This window comes from Arachis ipaensis, chromosome B5, assembly GCF_059453495.1.
Source record: "Arachis ipaensis isolate K30076 ecotype BB chromosome B5, ASM5945349v1, whole genome shotgun sequence".
Lineage (NCBI taxonomy): Eukaryota > Viridiplantae > Streptophyta > Magnoliopsida > Fabales > Fabaceae > Arachis > Arachis ipaensis.
Window position 1 is genome coordinate 137,183,433 of NC_142440.1, and position 11,117 is coordinate 137,194,549.

At 31.1% G+C, this 11,117-nt stretch overlaps 1 long non-coding RNA gene across 1 annotated transcript; it reads right to left on the bottom strand.

The window, feature by feature from the left end:
• Positions 1–3,340: 3,340 nt before the first annotated feature.
• On the bottom strand, positions 3,341–4,563 carry LOC110272327 (uncharacterized). Its single transcript, XR_002363540.2, has 3 exons — positions 4,190–4,563; positions 3,862–3,968; positions 3,341–3,459 (listed from the first exon to the last, which is right to left on the bottom strand). It is a non-coding gene; the product is annotated as an uncharacterized LOC110272327 (long non-coding RNA).
• Between the last annotated feature and the right edge of the window lie 6,554 nt (positions 4,564–11,117).

Below are 11,117 nucleotides of genomic sequence, written 5' to 3' on the forward strand. Positions count from 1 at the left end.
ATACTGTTTGATTAAATAAATTTTGGAATAGATAGTGACTGGTTTATATATTTAAGTGTTGTTGTTTATTTAACTAGTGATTTTAGAATAGATAGTGGCTAGTTTATATATTTAAGTGTTGTCATTAAATATTTGTTTAACTAGTGATTTTAGGATAGAAGTCAACACAATAGGCCTCATGCACCCAAAATGAGGAGAAAGCTGGGGTCAATAACCAAAAAAAGAAGGAAGAACGCTGATGAAGAGTCCTCTAGTGTTAAGAAGTCAAAAACTTCAACCAAGTTAGAGAGGAAATACAAGAAATTCATGTGTACTTACTGTGGTACGAGAGGGCATACCAAGAGGAGTTGCGCTCACAGGAAGGCTGATGACCTTGCAAGTGCCCTTACTAATGCAGCAGCAGCCATTGTAGCAAAAGAAGAAGGTTTGAAGGCTGGAGAGAATACAGACCCAACAAATGCTACTACTGCTGACACACAAGCTGCTGAGGTTAATGGAAATGCTCTATTAGCACCACTTCATGCTATTGACGATGTACAAGCTTTAGAGATTGTACTCACCCAACCCACTTACTCAGCCAAAAACTCAAGAACAGATAGTAATTGGTTTCTAATATTTGATTAAATGTTGACTAGTTTATATTGGTTTATCATACACGATTAAATGATGGTTGGATCCAATTGATTGATGCTATTTGATTATGAAAAAGTATGAAGAGCCAATGTAGTTGCTATACAATGTGTACAATGGGGATATTTTTTGTAATTAAAATCAAATGATAATTAAAGTAATTAATTATTATTTATTTCAAATTTCAAATTCAACCCAAATAAGGATTCCATACCATCAACAATGCTAAATTAAAAACTGCCAACCCTCTCCCCCCATTTACAGGGAATTGCTTCTCGGAAATTTGCACCTTCTCTCAACGGTGTCACCACGCAACCCGCAACAGCTGCCATTGCGCATAGCCCCGGGAGACACTGTCGTGCGCACCGCGAAGGACCGTGCAACACCGTCACAAGAGTTGCTTTGTTCGTGTAGCCATGGACGTCCCAGTTGGAGAAGATTCCCCCCCAGCCGGCGACGGTTCACCCTCCGATATCGTCATTCATCACCACAAGGTTATACACAAACTGCACTTCTAGTTACTCTCATTGTTTTACTTATTGTTATCAACCTTGAAGGTGCCATTGCTGACTATGGTGGTGGTTGGCAGGGTGGACATGCCACTTTCTATGGTGGTGGTGATGCTTCCGGCACAATGGATCAGTTTATTAGAGCCATTTTTGTGCATGTGTCGATTATATTAACATAATAATAACATAAAGTGTTAGTGTTGTGCATTTTGTTTAGACTTGGTCATTATTTTTTTCTGTTATTTAACTATAGAAGATGTAAAATCTCAAACACAATGTTCTTTAAAATTAACTACATTATTGTTAGTGATGGCCATAAGACTTAATTTCATAATTTGTATGCACCTTTAGAGTTAAAATAGTTTCTATACTCAATAGGCATGGTGGTTGTTGCACTAACCAAATTAATTTTCTCACATAAGTTAATTTGTATTGGATTATTTTTTTTCCTCCATTATTAGGGATGCTACCTTTTTCTTCTATCTCAGATATCAACTTCTTCTGTAATTCTTCCTCAGAAAATTATGAAGAATGTCAGAGATTTGGAATACAATTATTAAGTATTTAGTTGGTTGGATTGGATTCAAGTAAATACAATTAAATTATGAAGGATGTTTATTTTATTAGGTATACAGATGGTTATTTTTTTGTTAAGTGGATGTTTGGTTGTTAGTATTAAATTCAACTAGATACAATTAAATTATACTGAATGTTTAGTTTAATTGGTATTCGAATGGTTATTTTCATTTTCAGGTGGATGTATGGTTTTTTGTCTTAATTAATTATTGTGTACCTTATGTGAATATATAAAAAGCAAAATTTCTTATATCGTTAAGTAATTTAATTTTGATGCACTGATTGTGTAAAACGTTTTACGTAATTGACCAATTATATATATTTTTTTAGATAATTATTCACGCAATCAAAGTAAAATAGTAGCAACAATAGTTAGATATATGCATAAAACTAATTTACATTGAAAATGTATTAAAATTAAATTAATCTTTTACTCGTTAGAAAGAGTAACTAGAAAACTTTATCATTCTCAATATATATAAATTTTATAGATAGTGGTGTAAATTAAATTGTGACAAAGATTAAATAAGAGTGAACTCACATTTGATTTTAATATTTTTCTAAATTAACCTACATCCATGTATGTGGTTCATATATTTGCATCATTCAGATGGTTGTAATCCTTTTTAAAGTATAATATATTCGTCTCATCAATGCAAGAAAGGTAACAATAATGAGAAAATGAAAGATTAAGTAATTAATTTTTACCCTTTAAAACCCAAAGAAATAATAGAATAATAAAATGCATTAAACAAAAAGAATAAGTTAGTTTTGTCACAAAATAGTTACCTTGCTATTGCTGACTAACTGGAATACATGATCATTGATCACTAGTGAAATGGTCAATTCCAAATCATATTTTTAAATTAAAATATGCCAGATGTTCATTTTACTAGGTATGCGGATGATTATTTTCATTTTTAAGTGGATGTTTAGTTGATTGGATTGAATTTAAGTACATACAATTAAAATATGTTGGATGTTCAATTAATTAGGTATGTAGATGATTATTTTTATTCTTAAGTGGGTATTTATTTGATTGGAAAGTATGCAATTTAAAAAGTATAGTTAAATACAAAGTAAAAAAATTAAGCAATGAATTATTAGTAATCAATGTTTTTAACATGATCAGGTAAGTGATAGATAGAGAGGTCTCAAATTTGCAAAACAGAAAAGATAAGAATGAGAGAGATCAAGCAAAAATGCCATGTAAAATGCCATTTTGTATATTCTCCCAATTTTAGATTGAGTTTGTAATAAACGATCTAAAAGAAAAACCATTTTAAATTTGGTCATTTCATGAACCAACTTCCTCAGCAAATAGCATCGAAAAATTGACATTATTTCTTCCTTGCAAGTTGCAACCATCTGATACTACTATTTGATATAACTACATTGTTACTAACATTTACATAATTCACATTCTAATAGTACCTTGTTTGTGTTACACAAGGTGATTTATATCGTTAACATGTGTATATTGTGGGGAGTAAAAATTTAACCCCTCTTGATATTTCTCTTTTTATGACATAACCTCTAGTGCCTCCCTTGTCTGTCCAAGTGTGTTCAACACAGTTGTTGCTATCTGAGTTGGAGCAAGGCCAGCTTTAGACAACTGAACAGTAGGCGATCCGTGGTCAATATAACGATCTGGAAGAACCATGAGGAAACAATCCAATGGCTTGCAGAACCGTGCATCACCAACAGTTATGCGCAAGCCATGATGCTCCACTAAGCATAGAAACTACAAAATAATAGACATGTTTGGTTTCTTATTTGGCAGCATTAAACTCATGAAATGGCCAATTCAAATATCAAAATTTTTAGGTTTCAATACCAAAAACCTTTTACTTTTCAACCTAGTGAAAAGTAAATAGGGTTGAGAAGAAAATCTTAAATTCATCAAAGCATAACTAAATGATTGCTTTCACTTTAACCAATAAAATAGAGTGAAACTCAATTCCAACACAGAATAAATGAACATCCGCATACATAGTATATTGAACATCCACTACAATTGATAATAAACATCTAACAAATTATTCAAATAATAAAATGGTGTATAGAAGAAGAAAAATCCAGTAACTTAACCAAAGCTGTTGAATAAACATCTATTTTTCAAATAAATCCATAGCCATCAACTAACCTATTGAAGCAGCGATGAGGGAGGCGGTCACCGTTGGGTCCGGTGCGAAAGAGTATGATGCCGGGTGCGAAAGTTTGGCGGCGCGGCGACAGCAACCAGGAGCTTTTCTGCTTGGACAAACATAACCCAAATAAAAAAAGTACATAAACAATAGTGGTTAAAAACCAGAAAATCAGCACCAACCACAATAAGTTTTCTTCCAAATCAGTGCAATAAATCAAACATATACACCTTCAGGCAGATGCAACACACCCATTTCAATCAACCATCAACTAAATCCTTCGCATGAACAACTATTCATGAAATAAACAACCAACAAGCAACTAACCTTTGGCAGCAGCGAGCAGGAGGGGGAAACCACGGCGTCGAGGGCGTTCACGCGAAAACAGCGGCGGCACGAAGAAGCTCTAGGGGTCAGCGCTGGGTCAGGTGCGATGGAGTGCGACCCCGGACGCGTACGGTTGGCGGCGCGGCGACGGCTACCGGGAGCTTCTCGGCGACGTCAACGTTCGATGGTAGTGTGAGGAGGGCGCGCGGGAAGAGGGGAGCAGCGCACGGGAAGAGGGGAGCAGCGTGCGACCACCGTGAATGGTCGACCTTGATTCTTGCGGAAGGAGTGTGTGGGTGGCGCCAGATGTGCAGTTTGTTGTGGACTACCACGGGAGGTTCTGTTGGAACACCGATGGTTGGGGTGTGTGCTACTGTATTTTCGAATTTGGGGGGTGTGGGTGGGTGGAGGAAGGATGGTTAAAACCTGAATAGTTAAAATTAGGGTTTGGTGTGGGAAGGGGGTGTTTTTATTCTATTGGGCCAATTCTAAAGCCCATTGTAGCCATTGTAAAGATATTTCATTATTTCCCTAACGGGATTCTTTGATTATATATTGATATCTTTTAATTGGGTTGTATTGGTTTTTAATTCTATTAAAAATCATATTAGGTCCTTCCATCAGATCCACCTCCACCTCCACCTCCACAACAAGTGACAAGGTCTGAGAAGCTGCTATCTAAGAGAAAAACAACTTTCAAGATGGACTCAATGCAAGGAGCAAGTTCTGGGACAGCTGCACGCTTGGCAAAGTTTATGAAATTCGTCCCCATCCCGAGCTACAAATAACCAACAAAAAAATAGAATGCGATTTGCAATGTTGATTAGAAGTTGTGTAGGACATATTTTGTAGAGAGAATTTGATAAAATTATGCTCTTTTGATATTTTGAGACTCTGTTATGTAGGGTAATCTATTTTGGCTTAGGATATTCTAAAACTGTGTTATGTAGTGGTGTGTTACAAATACTGCTATTGCTATTGCTGCTTATCACTGATGACAATTATTAATCGCTATGAATTATTAAATAAATCACTATCTTTTGTTTTTTTATAACTTATTTTGTAAAATTTTATACCTCTTTCATATAATCTCAGTTTTATACCACTTTCACAGGATACATCATTACCCAAAAGAACATAAAATTCCATTTCTATTTTGTCATCAACTTCTAGGTCCATGAAAAAAAAATCAAATACATAACAATATTTCATTCACATAATTGATATCACATTTACATATATTTCATTCCACCTAATCCATAAGCTACAATCACAAGTCCAAAAATAATGACAAACACAGACAACATAATATTCCACATTCTTAAGATTCTAATTTCAGCTTCAACTGCACTAATTTTTCATCCCAAAAAATTTTTCCATGATCTTCACTAACTCGAGTTTTATTTCTCCCAACTATGGCTTCTTCTTCTTCAACATCTGCCTATTTAAAAAAGCCTCACCATCTCTTACCGGTAGTCTACAATACCAAAAATCTAAAAAAAAATTGAGAGGAAGAGCAACTACAAAACCAAGAAGAATTTGAGAAATGAGACACATAATCAAGTTGTAACAATTCAACTAACTCACATTATAGTTAGGGAATTCATAAAATGATCTCTCTGCATTGGAATCTGTCCTAGACCATTGAAGAATAGGATGCAATCCACAACCGCACCAGTGTGAAACATTTTCATCTCTGTCACGGTGTGCGTTCTTCACCCAACCACCATGCGAACGAGCTCTACTAGAACTACCTAATTCTTGGCTGCTGCTACCCAACATCCTTCTCAACTCTTGGAGAGACTAGTACGATTTAAGAAAATTGGGGCTGCTAGGTTTTATTTCAAATTGTTAGGGGTTAAATTGATGCCTTAAAATATTTGGCCACGTCATCTAACTGTTACAGTGCCAAGTGTCAACTAAAATTGCTAGGTCAGCTTTCCGGTAATGGAAAATGATGGAAGGGCCAAATTGAGGCACGTGTCAAAATTTTAGGGTACAATTAGAGTCAATTGAAACCTTGAGGGCTAAATTAAGTCGCGGGTCAAATTTCAGGGACCATTTTGAGTATTAACTCTAACTTGCACTTGATGAAAAATATCTTGGGAGTTACTAATGAATTATCTCAAGTGTTACAAAGGAATGACCAAGACATTATAAATGTTATACATTGGTTAAAGTGTCTAAGTAACGGTTGTAAACTATAAGAGATGATGGTTGGTCTCTTTTACTTGACGAAGTCTCATTATTTTATGACAAACATAATATTACTGTTCCAAAAATGGATGATATATTTGTGTCACAAAGAAGATCAAGACGCAAATCTCAAATGATCTCAAATTTGCATCATTTTCAAGTTGAGATATTCTATTAAGTAGTTGATAGACAACTTTAAGAACTCAACAATCTATTATAGGTGAATAATGAATTGCTTCTTTCTATAGTTTGTCTGAATCCAAGACACTCATTTTTTGCGTTGGATAAGGAGAAGTTGATCCAGTTAGCTCAATTCTATTCATTAGAATTTTCTTCTACTCAACTTTTAGCACTTGATAGTCAACTTGAGAACTTCATATTAGATGTGCATTCTGATGATCAATTCTCAAACTTAAATGGGATTGGTTCTCTTTTTAAAAAATTGATTGGAACTCAAAAAAATATTGTTTATCCATTAGTGTTTCTTCTTTTGAAATTAAATTTAGTTTTGCTCGTAGCAACTGCATCAGTTGAAAGAACTTTTTCTACTATAAACATCATAGAGAGTCAGCTTCGCAATTTACTTAATTATTTAGTGACATATATAAAAAGAAAAATATTTAATTGTATTACCAATAAAAAATTTATTCAACTTTTTTAAAATATAATATTAAAAAAATAAATTTTTAAATTATTTATTATTTTAAATTATTATTTTATTATTTTAATTTCTTAATAAATTAATTTAAAAAATAATCATATTTTATAATATTATAATATAATTATAAAAATTATTATTATTATTTTTTTTTACCAAAGATATGAGACTCGAACCCGCAACCTCTTAATTGAGTATGAGAGATTATGCTATTTGAGTTATTACTCATTGGCAAAATTTAGAAGATAGAAAACTCAAACCCGCAACCTCTTAATTGAGTATGGGGAGTCAATTATACTATATATATTTTGTCTTTACTTATAAAATTTTTTGGATTAGTTTCTACTTAGGAGGACCTATTTTATACGGCATTCGTACACTTGATGGCGTGTCAGCGTCTCCTTTAGCCGATTGACGATGCTCAATAATCACTGAATACTCTCCTTTACCTTTAATTCGTTTGTTTTCGGCATTACCAGCACGCGCATTAAGCATATATTTCGCGGACTAACTCGTTCAGTTCACGGACTAATCGAATCTGAATCCATTAAGCATCTCATTTTATGTAGGGTTGCACATGGATAGGATCGGATTGGATATAGTCTAAAATTTTATCTGATCCGCACTGCATTTATCGGATCGGATCGTATGCTTTTCTTTAGGCCGGATCCCGTATGCGGATCCGATCCGCATACTTGCGGATCCGATCCGCATACCTGCGGATCAGATCGGATCGGATATCGGGTATATCCGCATAATTAAAAAAAATTTATTTTAAGATTCTATTTGACTGTTTTTATAAAAAAAAAAATCTAAAAAATTTATTTTTTATTTGTTTAAACCTATTTACTCCTAAAATATTATCAATAATAGTTTTTTTGAATAACAAAAACAAAATAATAACACAAGATTTAAGTTTAATTATTCTAAGTTGAAGTACAACATAAAAAATTAAAAACAAAATATCATAAAATTCATAAATAACACACTAAAATTCATATCACATTAGGGTTTATTTTCTTAAACTATGTTATTTATATGTGATGTGCGGATATGCAAATTTGTGGATCGGATCCGCGGATATCGCTGCCAAATCCGCAATCCGATCCGATTGCTCTGCGAATCGGATAATATTCGCAAAATTCGGATCGGATGCGGATAATTACCGCAGATATGCGAATATTATCCGATCTATGTGCAACCCTAATTTTATGAATCTACTTTAGGGGAAAAAAGTCAAAAACCCTTACGCATTTAAAGTGTTAAATGTACCCGGCCCCAACAAATTTATTCTATTTTGACGGCCCATATATTGCATATATCTATTCTCATAACTCCAAAAATGTGGCTTATATTCTGTACTCTGTTCATAACTCCAAAAACGTATTCTATATTATTCTCAAGAACCGCTCTATTCTTACTAATCTAGATAGGAAATCCACTCAATTTTGTGATGCTTCCGGCAGTCCGGCACTGCGCATCTGTCGAGGAAATGAAGCAGTCTCTTTAGCTTTGTGGTTTAACCCATGACGTCCTGAGCCTTTATAGCCATTGATTCCACTAATTGTTCCCGGGCTTCAAAGTTAAAAAGATAGGAAGTATTTAAGGTATTTTGAAATATTAGTATTTTAGTAATTTTAGTGATTGAATTTATTATAAAAATATATATAATACATATTAATTAAAATGAACTATTAAAATAACTGAAATATTAGAATTTTAGAAATATTTAAAAATTTTTCAAAAGAATAATATTGTGGTATGCATATGTAATGATTTATACTTTTTATAACGAAAAAAGAATTTGGTTTGTTATCTGTGTTTAGTATTCCAAAAACGTAAAATACTATTTTGGATTTTTAAGGTTTAGGTTAAATATTTTAATTTCGTTCTTAATATTTTGAGAATTTTATTTCAGTTTTAAAAAATTTTAAATAAATCTAATATTGTCTCATAGTTAAATTTAATATGAACAATAACCATATTTAAACCTAATATAATTAATGATATAAAAAAATTATTAATTATTTGAGTCAAATTTAACAGTAAGACAATATTAAATTTGTTTAAAAATTTTTTAAATTAAAATAAAATATTTAAATTATTAAAACTAAATTAATACTTTATCCAAAACCAAAATAATTTTCTACTTCCAAAATTTTAATTGTTCATTTATTAAATTCAACCATCTATATGGAATTGTATAACATTGACTCATTGAGTAGTTTCGCTTATGGTTATATGGCTTTTGTCATAGTTGTAAATAGAATTGATTAGGTTATTGGTTCATTAATTTATTGGTTTAATCAATAAATTACTAGTTAAACCAATAAAATCAGTTTTATATAAATAAAAAATATAAAATAATCAAAAGTCGAAAATTAAAATTTAAAATAGATATTTTTACTAATATTTTAAAAAAATTAAATTTTAACAAATTATAATTAATAAGTTATAATTCAGTTATCATTAAATAAATATATAAAATTTTAGTATTTGTCATAATAAAAATTTTTTAATTTTTATTTTCATACTAAGGTAACTATTTTTTATTGTAATAACTAATTAACTAATTAGTTTATATTTATTATATAATTTTTATTAAAAAATAATATTTAATAATATCATATAATCATAAAAAAATAATGATATTGTAACTAATAAAAAAATTTGATATTTTTATTTATATATGTTTAATAACATTTATATTAATAATTATGAATAATAAAAAATATAATTAATTTAAATATAAATGAGTATAAAATTAAAATAATATTAAAAAATTATTATATATTTTTATTATATAATTAATAGTTAGCATAAAAATAACAAGAAATAACTTAGTTTAGTGACAAGGGGACATACAATAACAAAGAGGACCAGGTTGAAGCCACATTTTCAACAATTATAGAATTTTTTATAAAATGGTTCAGTTGGACTGATTTTCTATCGGTTTTTACTGATTTTGACTGGTTTTCGCCGATTTTGAACGATTCTTACCGGTTCTAATTCTTAAATGATCATATTATTGGACTGGAACGATTAAAGATCCGATTCACTAATTTTTCGATCAAACCAGTCAATCAGATTTGGTTCTTACAACACTGCTTATGGTTATGTCACGGTTAATTATTTCAAAACTATTATCATAAGTCTTTCTCTCTTACTTTTATTTTTAAATTAAAGTGTTTTTAAATATTAAAAGAGCATTACTTTAATTTTAATAATATTTTTTAAAAAATATTATCACCACATAAAAAAAAGAGTGATGCCATATGTACAAATTTTTTTGTAACTAAGTCCAACTAAGTTAGTGTAAAGTCTAACGAAAAATGCATGCATATATCAGTACTCTTTTTTTTTGTACTTTTTGCAGCACACAAATTTTTGTTGAAGAACACAAAAATTTATTGATATAGCACACACATTTTCGAAATAGAACACACAAAATTTTACATATAACACAAACTTATCGATGTAGTACAAATATTTTTACACATAACACATTTTTAGTGCCAATATCTTTTGTTAGTTGGGTGAATGAATGTTTTAAGGATGTAGTCCTCCAACAAATTTTATCCTGCACATAAATTCTATACTATACAATAAGATTTTGTGCTAGTCATGCAAATTTATGTGTTATGTGTATTTTATTGATTGGGTGTCAATGTTTTGGGTATATGGTCCTTATAAACTTTTTGTGTTATATATCAAAATTTATGTGTTGTGCATCAAAATTTTTGTACTCTAGTTTCTGAACATTTATAAATGAAGAAGAAGATGAAGATGATGGAAACGATGATAATGATAATAAAAGAGAATGATGAGAAAAAAATTAACAACAACATCAAGAAGAAGAATAAAATAGAAGGAAATTAACAACAATAGTTGTGGTGACAGCAACGATGACGACGGCGATAGCAGTTGAAAAGAGTAAAGTATCGATTTTGTCCCCAACGTTTGGGGTAAGTCCTATTTGTGTCTCTAACGTTTAAATCGTCCTATTTGTATCCTTAACATTTATAAAAGTGATTCAATGTTATTCTACTATCAATTATACTAACAAATCAGATT